Below are 19609 nucleotides of genomic sequence, written 5' to 3' on the forward strand. Positions count from 1 at the left end.
ACCACCTAACCCACTACTGTTGCATCAGCATGTCTCCCAGAAATCCCTGTGGCTCCGTGGTGAAGTGAGAGACCCCTTATGACAAACTGATGGAAAAGGAAGAGTCTGAGCTTGGTTCATGAGTGGGTGGGCTCGGGCTGTGCCCCCGAGGTAGATATGGTGCTGTCTTCACTACAGCCTGCATCAGACATGGTAGGGGCAGAACTCAGTGGTGCACTTGAGCATCCACTTGGCGGGGAGAGCAGAGTGGCTACGCAGACTCGTGGGTAGTAGGGAGTTGTTTGGCCAGCTGGGTAGAACATGGAAGGGGAAAGATTAGAGGACTAGGGATGAGAGGCTTATGAAGGGGTAGAAGGGAATGGGTGCAGCATGTGGAGATTTTCATATCTCATGTTCAAAACATGGTCTTCTAAAGAAATCTAAAAATAACAGTGTAGAGAATATAACCTTTCTTCCTTCCATTCACAAACAAAACAAATTCATCTGATTCCTTAGGATGAGACGTTACACCAGGAATAACTGGCCGAATGTTGTGGAGTTGTACACAAAGCATATCTTTACTGTGTCTGCGTGAAAGAGCGGCCAGACTGATCCCGTGGAGGATGACCAGCAGACAGAGGGCAACCCTGAGGGGTGATTCTAGTCTGCTCGCTGAGTGTGTTCCTCTCATCAAAGCATGTGACATGGGATCCACTGTTCGCATCGCATCCGAACCACTCGGGAGCAGCTGGGCCAATAGGACAACAGAACTGCCTAGAGAAGGTCCAAGTGAAACGCCAGCTGGGAGGCTTGTGAGGTTAGAGCTGCGCCCTCGTGGATGCAGCATGCTCGAATTAAAGGGCTATAGATGATGTCCCCAGTGAACAATTAACAAACACATAAAATATCTGGATATTTATAGCATATTATGTACCCATCGTTTATAATCTTGCATGCATCGTGCACAGTCACGTCCAACTTTTTGTGACCCCATGGACTGTAGCCTGCCAGGCTTCTCTGTCCATGGAATTTTCCAGGCGAGAATACTGGAGTGGGTAGCCATTTCCTCCTCCAAGGGATCTTCCCAACCTAGGGATCGAACCCTCATCTCCAGCATTTCCTGCATTGGCAGATGGGTTCTTTACCTCTAGAGCCACGTGGGAAGCCATCAAATATAATAATACTCTTCAAATTGATAGAGTCAAAAACCTAATAGGAGAAAATAGTCAAAGGACAGAAGAATAAATACAAATACTAAATGTATAGCAAGACGGAAAAATCTCATAACAGCAGAAATGCCTCTTATGGACTGAAATCTCCCCCAGATATTTGAAAAATGGTGAGTGTGTATAATACTCACTGCTGAGGAAGCATATGGGGAAATTGACACCCTCTCATGCATGATTCATTTTATTAGTGCACTTTTTGGAAGCCAAGTAAGTTGGACCTAGAAGCATGCATTTCCTTTAACTCAGGATTTCCAGTTCTTAGACTTTATGCAACAAAAATACTTGCTCAAATGTGCAAAGACAAAGCCCAGGGCTTTTTATTGCAGCATTATTTGCAACAGTCAGAAGTGGAAAATAATGCAAACTAATAGGACATTTTAATAAATCATGGCAAAAAGCTTTACAAGTTAAATTGATTAGAACTTACTAGGTGCCAGGTGCTGTTCTAAGTACTTTACATGTATTAGCTGCTCAAATCCTTGTAGAAATCCCCAGAGAGATAGTAGATACTGCTACTATTTTGTCCATTTTATAGGTGAGGCAACTGAGCATAGAACACCTACATACCTTGAAAAAAAGCAAATGTTGAAATAATATGAATAATTTTATTTCACTTTCTAGATTCATGTATGTACATATATTTCATAAATGCATTTGAAAATTCTGTGTGAATACAGAGAAATCTGGTAATAGTCAACTCTGAAAAGTGAAAATTAAAAGGAGAATTTTCACACTTACTTTATACAATCTTGTGGGCTTGATTTAAACAAAAAAAGCATTAGATTTATACTTTTAAAACAAATACATTAACATCTCTGGAGTAGGAAATGGCAACCCATTCCATTATTCTTGCCTGGAAAATCCCATGGACAGAGGAGCCTGGCAGACCACAGTCCGTGGCATCACAGAATCAGACACAACTGGGCTTGCTCACGTGCGCGCGCACATACACACACACACACATTAACACTTAAGACACACCTTAAGACATTATATCTACATGATTTAGTTGCATTTCACTGAGTAAAGAAGGTTCCTGTTGCTGGCTGTAAGAAGACATTTTTCTTCCTGTAGGTCACCCTTATGAAAGAGTCAATTCCTAGGTAGGTTGATAACTAGTCTGGGGTCTCTGAGGAGGAGAGAGGGGTCTGGGGCTCTCAAGGAGGAGATAGGGGTCTGGAGTTGTCAAGGAGGAGAAAAGGACAAACATTTTTTTCCTGCATTCCTTAGTCTACAGTTCAGTTGCTTAGTTGCATCCGACTCTTTGAGACCCGATGGACTGCAGCATGCCAGGCTTCCCTGCCCATCACCAACTCCCAGAGTTTGCTCAAACTCATGTTCGTTAAGTCGGTGATGCCATCCAACCTTCTCATTCTCTGTCTTCCCCTTCTCCTCCTGACTCCAATCTCTCCCAGCATCAGGGTCTCTTCCAGTGAGTCAGTTCTTTGCATCAGGTGGCCAAAGTATTGGAATTTCAGCTTCAACATCAGTCCTTTCAATGAATATTCAGGACTGATCTTCTTTAGGATGGACTGGCTGGATGTTGCAGTCCAAGGGACTCTTAAGAGTCTTCTCCAACACCACAGTTCAAAAGCATCAATTCTTCAGCCCTCAGCTTTCTTTATGGTCCAGCTCTCAACATCCATATGTGACTAGCTTTGACTAGATGGACCTGTGTTGGCAAAGTAATGTCTGTCCTTTTTAATATGCTATCTAGGTTGGTCATAGCTTTTCTTCCAAGGAGCAAGCGTTTTTTAATTTCATGGCTGCAGTTACCATCTGCAGTGATTTTGGAGCCCCCAAAATTAAGTCTGTCACTGTTTCCATTGTTTCCCCATCTATTTGCCATGAAGTGATGGGACTGGATGCCATGATCTTAGTTTTGTGGATGTTGAATTTTAAGCCAGATTTTTCATTCTCACTTTCATCAAGAGGCTCTTTAGTTCTTCTTTGCTTTCTGCCATAAGGGTGGTGTCATCTGAATATCTGAGGTTATTGATATTTCTCCTGGCAATCTTGATTCCAGCTTGTGCTTCATTCAGCCCCTGTGTGCATGTGACCTTCTTCTGAAGGAGGTCTCCATTATCTTCATTACCTCCACCATAGTTTGGTCTCAGGTCAAACAACAGGGAGGGAACACAGCCCCGCCCATCAACAGAAAATTGGATTAAAGATTTACTGAGCATGGCCCTGCCCATCAGAACAAGACCCAGTTTCCCCCACAGTCACTCTCCTATCAGGAGCTTCCATAAGCCTCTTAAGGCTTCCCCGGTGGCTCAGATGGTAAAGCGTCTGCCCGCAATGCGGGAGACCCAGGTTCGATTCCTGAGTCGGGAAGATCCTCTGGAGAAGGAAATGGCAATCCACTCCAGCACTCTTGCCTGGAAAATCCCATGGACAGAGGAGCCTGATAGGCTATAGTCCATGGGGTCCTGAAGAGTCGGACACGACTTCACTTTCACTTTCACTTTCCCCCACAGTCTCTCCTGTCAGGAGCTTCCATAAGCCTCTTATCCGTATCCATCAAAGGGCAGACAGAATGAAAACCACAATCACAGAAAACTAATCAAACTGACTACACTGATCACGGCCTTGTTTAACTCAATGAAACTATGAACCATGCTGTGTAGGGCCACCCAAGATAGACGGGTCATAGTGGGGAGTTTTGACAAAACGTCATCCACTGGAGAAGGGAATAGCAAACCACTTCTGTATTCCTGCCTTGAAAACCCCATGAACAGTATGAAAAAGCAAAAAGATATGACACTGAAAGATCATATCCAGGTCAGTAGGTGCCCAATATGCTACTGGAGATCAGGGGAGAAATAACTCCAGAAGAATGAAGAGATGAAGCCAAAACAAAAACAATGCCTGTTTGTGGATGTGACTGGTAATGGAAGTAAAGTCCGATGCTGTAAAGAGCAATATTGCATAGGAACCTGGAATGTTAGGTCCATGAATTAAGGTAAATTAGAAGTGGTCAAAAAATAAAAAAATAAACAAGTGGTCAAACAGGAGATGGCAACAGTGAACATCGACATTTTAGGAATCAGCGAACTAAATGGACTGAAATGGGTGAATTTAACTCAGATGGCCATTATAGCTGCTACTGTGGGCAGGAATCCCTTAGAGAAATGGAGAGGCCATCATAGTCGACAAAAGAGTCCAAAATGCAGTACTCGGGTGCAATCTCAAAAATGACAGAATAATCTCTGTTAATTTCCAAGGCAAACCATTCACTATCACAGTAATCCAAGTCTATGCCCCAACCAGTAATGCTGAAGAAGCTGAAATGGAAATGGTTCTATGAAGGCCTACAAGACCTAGAACTAACACCCAAAAAAGATGTCCTTAGTCTTAGTCACATAAAACATTTTTGTTTCTCTTTATGCCCAGGGCTGACGATTACACAACAGAACAAGTGAAGTCACTCAGTCATGTCCGACTCGTTGCAACCCTGTGGACTGTAGCCCACCACGCAAGAATACTGGGGTGGGTTGCCATCTCCTTTTCCAGGGGATCTTCCCAACCCAGGGATCAAACCCAGGTCTCCTGCATTGCAGGCAGACGCTTTAACCTCTGAGCCACCAGGGAAGCCCAACAGAACAACTCAGCTTAAACTCTGTACTAAGGATTATATAATAGCAATGTGTCCTGCTTGAGGACAGTGTTTCTCCTTCTTGAGATTCTTCTGACTAATCCTTTTATCTTAACATGTATATTATGGGAGTAGGTCTGGTAAGATCTGTTGTTCCATGTCCGGTGTTAACTGTTGCTTCTTGACCTGCATACAGATTTCTCAGGAGGCAGGTCAGGTGGTCTGATATTCCCATCTCTTTAAGAAAGTTCCACAGTTTGTTGTGACCCACACAGTCAAAGGCTTTGGTGTAGTCAATAAAGCAGAAATAGATGTTTTTCTGGAACTCTCTTGCTTTTTCGAAGATAACAGATGTTGGCAATTTCCCCTTATCTTGGGATATCTGTTCTTTATGCTGAGCCACCAGTGGCCTCTGGAATATCTGGTTTTCTTTCATTAACAATAATCTCTTGATGTTCAGACTACCTGTCCTCTGTTGCAAAACTTCTATATAACCTGGCTCCTCCCCTCACCTCTTTGGAGTAGTTCCCTCAAGTTATTTGAGATGCTCTCTCCCAGGCTTGAAGTCCTAAAAATTTGCTCCAAAAAAAACATAACCCTCAGAGGACTATAGTCCACTGTATTGCAAAACGATCAGACAACTTAGCAACTACACAACAATAACTTAACTTTTAGGCTGTGAATATTTTTTACATCTACAGCCATGTTCCTTCTCCTAAGATGGTGGCAAGCCTTCTAGAATCTCTTGACCAACGGGAAGTGGTAGCAGTTGTGCAAATGTTTTCCTGTGGGTGCTGAAATAATCCTATATGTCCCCTGCTGCCAAGGCCTTATTTTCTTGAACTTTTCAAATATGAGTGAAGAACAAAGGAAAAATATGATTTGTAGGTAGTGTTGGGAGTTAAAACCCTTTTATTCAACTCTGTGAACTCAAGAATTTTAAAAGTGTATATTCCATATTTCATAATCTTTTATTATTTTCCTGAAACCAGTGTTGTTTTCAAAAGCAAATCCTTCTTGGTTAGCCTCTGAAACAAACGCAAATATGTGTCCTGCCAAAATAAAGCCAAATGCAATACAGTGTTATGTAATTTCATAATTGCCAACAGTGATATTTGATCAACTCAGGCAAACAAGATCCACAAACATATTCTTATTATTCAGAAACAGTGAGCTACAGGGAAACTGCCTCAATCTTTAGAATCATTTCCTCTGCCATGGTCACTGAAAGTACTTCAGACTCTGAAGTAAATATATTATTCTACTTCAGGGGTGGGGGGAAAAAAACAGATCATTTTGTTTATTTGAGAAATCAAAGCAAATAAGAAAGTGAAAACTCTGCAGTCTCTCTTGCATTTCTGTAACTGAACAGGATCCTATGGGGCCTTTCCGGGACAGGCCTTCCCCATAGTCTCTGCTTTAGCTCCTCTTCTATCTTTTCTGAAGATAGCTAATAGTATTTGATGCAAATTTTCTGAGTTACTTTGCAGATGTGAAAACCACCTCCCCCACCCCCCCAACCCCCCCACCCACCCCACCCCCCCGCCCCGCCCCAACCAACAAATAGAAGAACTACCTGATAACCATGAGCTCGTAGCCCCAGGCCTCCTGGCGCTTAAGGACTGATAATGTTAACCCTTGTGACACCACCCTGCTGCCCCACCGTCAGCCATTCAGAGAACTGTGCCCACATGGGTCACAGACCCTGTGACTGGCCCCTCACCTGCCCTCAAAAATGCTTTGCTGAAGCCCTTTGAGGAGCTCAAGTCTTTTCAGGGCATCTCCTTACATGATGATGGTCGTTTAGTTGCTCAGTCATGTCTGACTCTTTGTGACCCCATGGACTGCAGCACGCCAGGTTTCCCTGTCCTTCACCATCTCCTGGAGCTTGCTCAAACTCATGTCGGTTGAGTCAGTGGTGCCATCCAACCATCTCACCCTCTGTCTGAAGTGGGTGGCCATTTCCTTGTCCAGGGGATTTTCCTATTCCAGGGATCAAACCTGGGTCTCCTGCCTTACAGGCAGTCTCCAGCATTTCAGGCAGATTCTGATGGTTCAGTTTGACTTCACTGTGTTGGATGCATGAACTTTCATTAACATTTATGTTTCTTCCTATCATGCCTCATTACAAAACATTTACATCATAGATAGTATTAAGGTAAGTGGCTTGTCTAACAAATGGAATGGTATAAGACAATGGTTCCTAAATTTGAGCAAGGATGATGACCTGGAGATACTGTTTAAAACATGGAATTTTTGAACTCCACTCCCAGACACCTGATTCACTTTGAGAAGCTTATGTTTATAGGGACCTTCAGCCTCTTGATCAGTATCACATGTAGCTGAGGGTCATACCTTGGTCTCCAGGGCCAGCCTCCTGGCCAACTGTGAGTATGTGATCACTGCCTATACAGGCCCTCTTTGAAACTGAGAGTTGACCGATGGGAGCTCTGGAGAGCCAGAGATAGCTTCAGTTCACCAAAGTGGAGCCCCAAATTGTGGCTGACAGTCAGCCTTCAATCACAATATACAGACAGGCGCCCCCTGTAGACTGGAGCAGATTTAGAAACCAAAAGAACACATCTGTGCCTGCAACCAGTGTCAGACTTTATTTTGGGGGGCTCCAAAATCACTGCAGATGGTGATTGCAGCCATGAAATTAAAAGACGCTTACTCCTTGGAAGAAAAGTTATGACCAACCTAGATAGTATATTCAAAAGCAGAGACATTACTGTGCCAACAAAGGTCCGTCTAGTCAAGGCTATGGTTTTTCCTGTGGTCATGTATGGATGTGAGAGTTGGACTGTGAAGAAGGCTGAGCGCCGAAGAATCGATGCTTTTGAACTGTGGTGTTGGAGAAGACTCTTGAGAGTCCCTTGGACTGCAGGGAGATCCAACCAGTCCATTCTGAAGGAGATCAGCCCTGGGATTTCTTTGGAAGGAATGATGCTAAAGCTGAAACTCCAGTACTTTGGCCACCTCATGTGAAGAGTTGACTCATTGGAAAAGACTCTGATGCTGGGAGAGATTGGGGGCAGGAGGAGAAGGGGATAACAGAGGGTGAGATGGCTGGATGGCATCACCGACTCGATGGACGTGAGTCTGAGTGAACTCTGGGAGATGGTGATAGACAGGGAGGCCTGGCATGCTGTGATTCATGGGGTTGCAAAGAGTTGAACACGACTGAGCGACTGAACTGAACTGAACTGATTTAGACAATAGCAGCATCATTGCACCAAGACCGCAAGTCTTCTTTCTTTATCACCCATAGTCTTTGCTTTAATATTTAAACACTGCCATAACTGCTAACCTTTACTGAGAACTTTCTATGTACGGGGCACTATTCAAAGGTAGGAGCGTCTAAGAGCTCCTACCTTAGGAGACTTAAGAGACTTAGGAGCGTGCTGTCTCTTCAGTCATGTCTGACTCTTTGTGAACCCCTAGCCTGCAGCCCACCAGGCTCCTCTGGCCATGGGATTCTCCAAGCAAGAATACTGGAGTGGGTTGCCATGCTCTCCTCCAGGGGATCTTCCCAAACCAGGGATCAAACCTGCATCTCCTATGTCTCCTTCAGTGGCAGGTGGTTCTTTACCACTAGTGCCAAGTCGTAATGGGAAGCCCTCTAAGGTAGGTACTATATACCAACTGTGTAGATGATGAAAGTGAGGTACAGAGTGCTTAAGTCACTACCTGAGGTCACTTCACTAGCAAGTGGAAGAGTCAGGGTCGGAACCCAGGTAATTTGTTGTAGAATCCATCTTCTTAACCATCTCATCTAAATCCGTTATTTTTCCCGAGACCATTATTTTTTCTGAAGAATTACCAGGATCTCCTTTATTATTATTACTTTTTCCTCCTACTATATCTAGTATCCTCTTTGGTTTCATATTTTTAGGTATCATCTATATAAGATTTTTAGTCTTATAATTTACTTAATTCTTTCTCACATTTATCCAAGCTCCTTTTTCCAAGCTTCAGCATGTACTGTTCTGAGCTGTATGTCTATGGTTCTTATACTGAGCGAGAATCAGTCCAGATCAGAGGTTCTGATTTGGGGCCAGTTAATGCCTTTAGGGGGTCCATGAATATGCAAAATGTTTGTGTATTCACACATGATTTTGCAAATATATTCTCAGAACTAGCATCAGATTCTCAAAAAGTCTATTACCCCTTTTCACTGGTCTAGAGAGACAGAAATAATTATAATACAGACACATCTTGATCAGATCTAAGAGCCATCCCCCAAACATGCCTTTCCAAACTTTGCAAAAAATGCTCTTCCTTTGTCTGGGACAGTCCTTCCAATGTTAAGAGATGTTTTTATACCACCTAGTGACATCAAAGAACTGTAAAGGGTCTGAGATTTTACCCTACTTATTGAACACAAACTAATAAGTTAGCCTGACAGAGTTTGATAGATGTTAGCAGAAGACACAAGACTCCTGGATCAGAGACAAGGGACTTTATTCTTCACAGAAATAGCAGAGCTAGATTATTAGAATTTCTGCCCACATCCTACCCCCAACTCCTAAGGCAATGTGAGGAGGGCCAGTTGACATGTGGGTGTGCAAGGAATGCATTATACAAGAGGAACTCTGACATTAGGAAACTCCAATCTTTTATAATAGGTGGTAAACCTCCCAGAAGGTGACATATTTATTACACTGGACAGGGAGCATTTCTGGTAATTCCTTCACGGGGAGACACTGTCTTTATCTTCCAATACTGTCCATCTACGACCATCCTTGAAAAGAAGCTCTGAAATCAGAAAACAGATCAGTGGTCTCTAGGGATAGGGAGTTGCTGGCGTGTTGATTACAAAAAAGGAATGGGGGATTTGTAGGGGAGATGAAACCAGCTCATCACTTGTTCGTAGTAGTGGATACACAGTTGTATGAGTTTGTCAAAACTTGCAGAACTGGACACAAAAAAGAGTGAATTTTACTGTATATAAATAAAAACTAAATATCATCATTAAAAAAATAAGAGCAAAAGAAAAAAGAACAATAACGAAGAAATCGAGACTGGAACAAAAGCACCGCTCACGAGATGGGCACATCTCCGGCATATGACTTGTATGCTTGAGGTTTGCTCAGTCTTTTTGCCCTTTCTTTTCATGGATTCCCTGCTCTGCTCTCTTCCACAGGGTGCAGTCCGGAAGTGTGTCCTAAATGTCTTCTGATGACACTAGTTCAATTTAGAAAAACTACTGGGATTGTGTGTATGATCCTTTTGGAGGAGAGAAGAGTCCTAGTAATGAATGAGGGAGACATGCCAAGGGCAGAAGAGTAACATTTGGGTAGAAACTTTGTGCATTTCCTCCAAGCCAGGTAATTTATGCCATTCTACTGGCTACAGACCCATCATGGAGAGTCAGAAAAGTTTCAGTCCGGTGAGTATGAAACCACCAAGCGCTGCAGAGCTAACATTTCTAGATTAAATGGCAAAGCATTACACCCATCATGTGGAACTGGTTTTCAAGGAAAGTACAATATTGCACATTAGAGACTCAGAGGTTCACTGTTTGGCCCTGCTCAGTGAAGGTAGCTGGATATTTTTCTCAGAAATACAGACAGGTAGCACCTTAGTAGCTTTTTTGAAGGTGGAGGTTATAAAATAGCATATTCTAAGTGAAAACAGACTAGGCTGTCTTCCACACATCCAGGTCTGTGAAAGGGAGACATAGAGAAGAATCTCTTCCTCACACTGTCATTTCAGCAGCACATTTTGTGGAGTCATAGCCATAGTGAAACATCTTTCTGAAATAAATGCCTTTGTTCTCTCTGAATGTGATTCCATCTCTGATGAGTACTAATGGTTTATGGGGAAGAGAGGAAAAGCTGTTTCCATTTTTCATGCTGCAGGGAATCAATAGCCACTAAGTATATGTAACATCCATAGAGCTTCCATTTCAGACCCTCCTCTGCCCACTTCTTCCACATCCCTTCCCCTGAAAAACTTATGATAAGTAACTAAGAAAGACTATATAGCATTATTAATTTTGAAAACATAATCTTTTTCCTACAAAGATATAAGCTGCAGAAGTTTATATATTCGGGGATGTTTGGATTTCCAGAAGAACGTGGAAAAGTGCAAGAGTTATGATGATGCCAAAAAAGGGGGACATGTGAGGAACTACATCTAAAGGGAAGATTAAAGAGTGGATTCAAGTCCTTCACTGATGTCATCATAGACTGGGACCTCAGGTGTCCAAGCTCCTCCCAACCCCCAAAGAGCAGCTCTTAGCCACCGCCCAGGCTGAGGGGTGCCGGGGTCCAGCCCCACTGGAACCAGGGTGATTCAAAGTGGGGACGGCGTAGGCGAGGAAAACTTATTTGTTTATTAATATAAGAATATAAGATTAGATTAGGAAGAAATAGTGTAGTAGGAAAATTAAGTGGAGAAAGAAGGCTGAATAACTTGGCTTACGGGGAAGGCCAATAAAGTTCCAGACAAGGAGCTTGCACCATCTACGTTGGGCCACCGGCGCCCACTTGAATATCAAAGGGTGCCCCGCCTTAGGCTCCCTTTTGCGCGGGTCTTAAAAGCCAGGACAAGTAAGTAGACTTGGTGAGCTGCCCCGCTCCAGATGGGAATTCAGCCTGAAATTAGAGTAAAGAGGAGACATGGGGGAAACCAGTCCAGCGACTGGCCCTGGCCCCTATTGTCTAAGAAGGCCTTTTATGCCTTTTTGATTGTACATAGAGATCAATGGGTAATACAAAATTATGCAGTGTTAGCAGCCCAGACTCTTATCAAAACCAGGCTTTTCTCTTGGCATACCTAGTTGTATACACTAGTCTTAGGTGATTTACATCATCTTCCGGCCAAAAGGGCCAATTAACATTTTACAGCCTTTTTTCTGATAAGGGTTTGTTAACTAGAAGACTTATTTGTGTTGTTCTTCCCAAAGTCTGGTGCCACTCTCAGAAAGCACTAAATAAAGTTACATTTTTACATAGCAAAGATACAGCAATTTATAACAAATAAAAGGAGCACAGTGATTTATAACAAAAGAAAAGTAATTAACTCAAAAGTCTAGTGTTGCTAACATCAAAACTACTATATATCTTTTTCCATATCGCATTTACATTGATTAACATCCTCCCAGGTGCCTAAAAGATAAAGAATATGGAGGCCTGGCAGCAATCATTGAGTCAACAGTGAAAACCCATCACTAATATGATTTTTAGCTCTTTAGAAAAGGCTCTGTATCTTTAAGATGCTCTTAAGCTTTGTGCCTCTCGCGGTTGGGGGGCTGTAAGCAATTCACAAGCTGTAAGAGGTCCAGGGGAACCTGATAGGCAAGCTAGAGAGCTATCAGAGGGGTTTTTGGATTGAAACACTCGTATTATGCCCAGGAGATTTATTATCTAAAAGCTCTAATTTTTTCCAGAAAAAGGTGGTGGGGGGACAGCCCCCTGTTAATGACAGAAGAGTAGGTGGAAAGCATAACACAGTAAAGCAGGCAGACTCTGGTCTTAGGGGGTAGATGCTCAGAAAATTCCAGGGGGAACCCCTGAAGTCTGATCACGTCCTTGCATTTTGTCAGGCTTCCTTCCGCATGACCTTGTCGCGGGTGGGATTCTTCACGCTGGCCCCCAGCAGAGGGGTGAGCTCCTGGCTGTACCCTGGCAGTCTGTGAAAGGAGGGACTAGAGCAGGGACCCACCTGGGCCCTAGAAGTAGGTTTGGGGCTTTCTGGCAGGGAATTCTGAGGTTGTGCATGCCCACAGCTTGCAGCTAGAAGGCAGGGTACTGGCTAGGAGTGGAATGTCCCTTTGATCCCAAGGATGCCTGCCCCTTGGGGAGGGGTGTGGCAAACAGGGGCCAGAATTGAAACCCAGAATGGAGTCCCAGCAATCTGAGCCTAAGGATGAGGTTGGGAATGGACTCCTTAAGCCACATTTGATGCTTCTAGCCTTAACAGAAATATAAAGAAGAATGGGCTTGGGGATGGTAATTCGTCTTCATTAAAAATAATGTTACAGAAAAATCTAAAACAGTACTGAATCTAACCCCCTTTCTTTCCTCAGCTATAATTTTCCTTACATCACCTCCCTGCAAAGTGTCAACTAACTTTGACACTTTGAAGAGTTGACTCATGTGAAGAGTTGACTTATTGGAAAAGACCCTGATGCTGGGAGGGATTGGGGGCAGGAGGAGAAGGGGACGACAGAGGATGAGATGGCTGGATGGCATCACCGACTTGATGCACTGTGAGTTTGGGTGAACTCCAGGAGTTGGTGATGGACAGGGAGGCCTGGCGTGCTGTGATTCATAGGATCGCAGAGTCAGACACGACTGAGCCACTGAAATGAACTGAACAGAACTGAACGGAACCGTGTTTAATCCCTGTTAGAACTGGTAAACTTCTCTGTTGTAAACATCCCTGGAACTATAATAGCCAACAGATAGAACTGGATTCAGCGGTTCCCTAGGCCAGCTCTGACTTAGAGAGCCATTTCCAGTTTCATCTGAGACCCGATTTCCTACAATGCTCACACATGGGACCATGCGGGCAAGTCTGTGCCTCATTTACGAGATAGCCTCTCCCATAGGCGCAGACAGCTCTCATCTTCACTCTCCTTTTGCACTCACCCTCCTTGCCCCCGTTCTTTTTTTTTCTCTTCTTTTTTCCTCCATCCTCTGTTACCTCCTCATCTCCTTTCTAGCTGAGTTATTTTCTTGCATTTCTTCACTTAATGTCTCATTCATCCCAGGATTCCAGGTAACATCACCATAAATGATTCCTGAATCCCTTCCTACTTCTGCTCCCTCGCATACCTAGCCCTGAGTTCTTTGTGACCACCACTCTTCTTCTGCTAAACTAGTCTTTCTCCTGCCTTCCATACTTATGGGAAATGGTACCACAATTTTTTGCTTTTTCTCACCCAGAACCAAGGCCTGATGATTTTAACACACATTAGCCTTTAAGCTCACCTACTGCTTTTCCTTTGCACTCATCCTACCCTGATCTAGCCCTTCTTCATTTACATCAAGATCATTATAAGTTCTGCATCTGGTCGCCTTCCTTCCAACATCTCCCCAGTATGACCCTACTCATGGCAGGGTCCCCACATTTTCCAGAATTCCTTAGGAAGCTTTTTAAAAACGTGATGGGCTATTTCCCTCGGTTTTACTAGACTGGCACCTCAGGCTGTGGGGCCTAGGAAAAGCTCTGAATTTTTTTGCAAAACTCACCAGGGGACAAATGCAACCCATCTGCAGGTCTGGAATCAGGAAACACTGCAAACTGTAAGTCAAAGAAGTCTTCCAGAAATATCTGCTCAGAGATGCCAAATGGCTCTCAGTGGCCCCTGATGCCATCTTGAAACTGAAGCCTGACTCTGAAGACTTTCTGCAGTTTGCCTGCTCTGACCTGACTCTCTCTCTCTTTTTTTTAAGATGCATGCTTATTTTTTAAAAAAATCTTTTATTTATTTGTTTACTTATTTTTTTGGCCACACAGCATGGCATTTGGGATTCTAATTCCCCAACCAGGTACTGAACCCACAACCCCTACAGTGAAAGTGCATATTCTTAACCACTGGACTGCCAGGGAAGTCCCTCTGAAGACTCTTAACACCACCTCCTTCTAGTCGCTCCTCTGTGGTCAAGGCCATCCACTCGGTTTTTTCCGCGGATGTTGTGGACAGCTTCCTATCTGAATCTGCGTTGGCTCTATCGCCTCCTCTTCCAGGAAGCCTTTGCAACCACTTGCTCCCTGACCTCCTGGGAAGCCTTGCCATCTGGACCCCACTTCTGAATCATGGCTTCTGCTGGCCCTAATTGCAGTTCATCTTGCTCCAGCCGGGGCCCTATGTGTGGCACAGAACAACTGCTTGACAGCTGTTCCCGCTGCCTTCCCACCAGAGGAAAACTGAGGGGCTGGTCTGTCCTCACCCCCTTGGTGTGTCCCCAGAGCCCAGCCCAGGGCCTTTCAAATATGAGACACTCAGTCCTAGGCTGTTAATGGCCACATGCTGTCGCTCCAGTCACGTCTGACTCTTTGTGACCCCATGGACGAGATTTCCCAGGCAAGAATACTGGAGTGGGTTGCCATTTCCTTCTCCAGGGGATCTTTCTGACCCAGGGATGGAACATACATCTCCTGCAGCTCCTGCACTGCAGATGAATTTTTACCACTAAGCCACTGGGAAGCCTGTTAATGACCATGGTGCTTATCAAACTTCAACATTTTTTTTTTTAACCAAAAGACTAAAACACATTTTTTTTTTTCTTAAAGTTTGCACAAATTGTATTCAGAAGAAGAATTGCAGCCCCTGGACCCAACCCAGGAACCTATATTTTCACCTAAACTAATGCTATGTTCTTTTTTCCTGATTTCTTTCTCTTTTTATGTCAACTGTAAGGGAATAAATAGTCCATCAGCTCATCCTCAGGTGATACTTTCTAGTATCTTTAACTTGATGTCTTAACCTGAATGTCAAAAGGGAATAAAACATCTTCATAGCAAAGCACTCTCTTCCTTATAATTCACTCTTCAGTTTTCCTCTCACTAAAAATAGAGCCAGAGTGGAAAAGAATATAGTATCATGGCAAATTTTACTTATTCAAAATATTGACTTAATATCCATTTGCCCCATGGATACCTTTGCAGGAACCTGTGCAAGGCTCCCGCCCTCCTGCCCTACACTTGGGTGAACATACCTTGTCCATGACCTTTTATCTAGTACAACTCATTTCCTTGTGTCCAAAGCAGGACTGTCAGAGTCTGTTTTGGCATGTAGGATCATTATTAAAATCCAAAGAAAACCAAGGGTACAAATTATAAGCAGGTGAGCTCCCTATATCACTTACCTGACAGCTTGGCATAGGTTTAAAGCATTTAACTGCCTCCTTTCCTTTTCTTTTTAAAAACCTGTCTCCTCAAGTGTCTGCTGGACTCATTTAGAATTGTTGCACAAACTTCTGTGGGGAGACTCCAAATGCTGGAGCAGAGCAAGGCCCTTGGATACAGAAATGATCCAGGAGCTATCTCAGAATCTCACAGTCAGATGGAGGGGTGGGATAGATGGGCCCATCACAATTAACAAAAGAAGGTGAGGGTTGTACAGGGAACCTGGGAGCCGGTGTCTGGGAGTGGGGCAGAGAGCAAGAGGTGGAGAGGGCAGACATCCAGAGAGACTTTGCCAAAGAGCCAAGATTGAACTAAAACATGAAATATAAACAGAAGTTATCAAGAAGTAGGCAGGAAAAATGAATGGAACAAGGCGAGGGAATTCTAGGTTAAGTAAAATCACATGCATTGGCTTGTGGCCTTGCAGAATGAAGAATTTTCAGAAAAAGCAATTTTAAATGATGAGGGCATGGCATGTTGGAGGGTTCACCATAACCCCTGCCCCTCCCCAAAGTGTGGGACTGGAAAGGGCAGAGGAGGGCAGGTCCTGACAGGACTTCAGTGCATATCTAAAGAATATAAATTGCTTGCACAGGTAATGGAATGTTATGAAAGTATTCTGATAAGAATATGTACCATTTCAAAACATTACCATGCCTTGTGTACAAAGTAGAGATTGGAAGGGGTCACAGGTGAATGGAGGGTGACAGGTGTGTATCACACAAGCCAGGAAAGGGACAATGAGATTGAGGATTAGGGTGCTGGTGGTGGAGACAGAGCAAGAGGGCAGATGGGAGAGATGCTTAAGAGGCAAAATCAATAGGATGTGGTGGAGGACGGGGATTGAAGCGTTTGATTTTTGTCTTCTTTTTATTTATTTATTTTTTTTGGCTGTGCTGGGTCTGCATCGCTGTGTGGTCTTTCTCTCTAGTTGCAGAGAGTAAGGGCTACTCTAGTTGCAGTGCCCAGGCTTCTCCTTGCAGTGGCCTCTCGCTGCAGAGGACGGGCTCTAGCGCACTTGGGCATAGAAGCTGTGGCTCCTGGGCTCTAGAGCACTGGCTCAGTAGTTGTGACACACAGGCTTAGGTGCTCCCGGACATGTGGGATCCTCCTAGACCAGGGATCGAACCTGCGTCTCCTGTGTTGGGAGGCAGATTCTTTACCACTGAGCCACCAGGGAAGCCCTGTTTTCTTTATTAGTGGAAGAAGCTTGAACGTTGATGGGAAGAATACAAGTGAAAGGGAGAAGTTGAAACTTCACAGACGGAAGGGGTAGCTCTAAAGCACCGACTGAGGGACACCTTCTCTATTTCTTTCAGAAATCTTTCGCCAAAACACTCTTCTCAAGTCTGAGGAGGAACTCCCCCTGCACTTCCTGGAGCTCTGCCTTCTCCTCCAGAGTGTTTTCTGTGGGGCTGAGGTCCCCTACATACTCGCTAGGTTGTGAGCACCAGCCATCCGTAAGAGGAGTGTGGTGTCCACTTCCATAGTGTTCACCCCTGTGGTGTTCACCCCTGTGTCACCATCGCCCTGCAGGATGAGTCTCAATTGTTTGGTCTCCAGACTGATTATGCCCTTAAAAAAATAATTAAGGACCCTAAAAAGCTTTCGTTCATGTGGTGGTGGTTGGTTTAGTCCCTAAGTCGTGTCCGACTCTTGCGACCCCATGGACTATAGTCCTCCAGGCTCCTCTGTCCATGGGATTCTCCAGGCAAGAATACTGGAGTGGGTTGCCATTTTCTTCTCCAGGGGATCTCCCCAACCCAGGAATTGAACCCTGGTCTTCTGCATTGCAGGCAGATTCTTTACCTGCAGAGGACAGGCTCTAGCGCACTTGGGCTTTAGCTACGATTCTTTACCTTTAGCTACGAGGGAATTAGCTCATGTGAGATAGAGCTATTAACCTTCATAGTATTTGAAATTAAAACTGGGAAATATTTTACATATTTACTTATTTATTTGAAAGTACCATGGGTGAACTCATTACACATGAACATGAATAACATGTGGTTGGTGAAGAATAACTCTATTTTTACAAAGAGAAAATCAATGAGAAGAGTGGTGCTGTTTTACCATTTTTGCAAACCTCTTTAATACTGGCTTGAAAGAACACAGCTAGATTTGCATATTCAGCCTGTCATGGTACCAGACATGATGCAACATTTGGAAAGCTCCAGTGCAACTTGTGAGAGAATGAGCAGGAAGAGGGTAAATAAGACAGTTTTGACCTCAGAACCCTGAAAGGAATCCATGGACTATGCCTTAAGAATCGCTAGCCTAACTGATGAGACAAACATTCAGATTGTTTCATTAACTGGAACTTTCGATCAGTTCCCCAGAACTTCCAACTCTCTGTCATTCTTTCCAACAAAACACATAGCTTAAGGCAAGATTTACAGAACTCTTCTGAAAAAGAAATTCTCATTTAGCCAATCTGCCTTTATTGTTCAATCCCTCTCTTTAATCAAGTAAGCAACTTGCACCATAATTTTGTTCTGCGTTGAAATTATTCAGTGTGAAATGATTTATGGAAACACAGAAACTCCACCCGAAGATCTGCCCTTTGGTGGCTCCCACAAAGAGCAAAATAAGTTTTCATAAAATATTTTTAATAAGGTTATCATCAAATTTAATTTCAAACAAATTAACTCAATTCCCTGGAGAAATGGTTTCCTTATTTTTTTAACTAGAGGAAGTTGTTTAAACCATATTTTTCCAGATGTGTGGAACCATTTCAGCTTAGAGGACTCTGGGCAGGGAGCCTGGTTCCCACCCATGGGTTCACGGTCCAGTTCACATTAACCATCTGTGTCACCTTGACCAAGTCACGTCCCCTCTTTCAGCCTCATTGTTATTTCCTTCTATAAATCTAGGCCAGTGGTTCTCAGATTTACTTTGGTGAAGGAGCAATCAGAAGTCAAGGGCTTTTCCTTGAATATCATATTATTTACTGAACATCATAAAATAGTGGCAAATTTAGTTAGGCTGAGTAGAACAGGAACAATTTTAGACTTAGAAAATATGACTGTATTATATGGTCCCTGAAAGGGAAAGTCACTCAGTCGTGTCCAACTCTTTGCAACCCCAAGGACTACAATCCATGGAATTCTCCAGGCCATAATACTGAAGTGGGCAGCCATTCCCTTCTCCAGGGGATCTTCCCAACCCAGGGATTGAACCCAGGTCTCTCACACTGCAGGCAGAGTCTTTACCAGCTGAACCACCAGGAAAGCCCTGGTGGTCCCTGCATCAAGACAAAATGGGGAGCACGGAAGTCCATTAAAAAGAAGAGAAAAAAAAGAAAAGTCACCCAATTGAGCATAGTCTACTATTTGCAAATCACCCTCATAAATATTCACTTGTTCATTCTATCTTATTGTCACCTATTACGTGCAGAGCTGTAGGTTTTTGAGAACAAAATGGGAGGAAAACTTAAACAAAATTCTGCCCGTTAACTGCTTCTGCTAATTGAGAAAAGTTCAACTTTCAACTGTAGCTATAAACTACCCCCAATCTTGCTTGGGAAACAATGATGGTCAGTGAAAGGAAGGTTCCTATTGGCTTTAAAAAGCCTAACATTCTATGCTTTTTATCATATTTCAACCAACAGCCAGCCTTACCTCACAGAGGTATGGCCTGTGAAACCCAAAATAGCTTTTAGTCAAATCCCTAACTTGCAGATAAAGTTAGGCCCAGAGAGGTGCTGTTGTTGTTGTTGTCGTTGTGTCTGACTCTGTGAGCCCCATGACCTGCAGCACAGTAGGCTTCCCAGTCCTTTGCCACCTCCTGGAGTTTGCACAAACTAATGTCCATTGAGTCAGTGATGCCATCTAGCCATCTTGTCCTCTGTCACCCCTTCTCCTCTTGCCTACAATCTTTCCCAGCATCAGGGGCCTTTCCAATGAGTCAGTTCTTCACATCAGGTGCCCAAAGTATTGGA

The sequence above is a fragment of the Budorcas taxicolor genome, chromosome 2 (assembly GCF_023091745.1).
Source record: "Budorcas taxicolor isolate Tak-1 chromosome 2, Takin1.1, whole genome shotgun sequence".
In the NCBI taxonomy this organism is placed as follows: Eukaryota; Metazoa; Chordata; class Mammalia; order Artiodactyla; family Bovidae; genus Budorcas; species Budorcas taxicolor.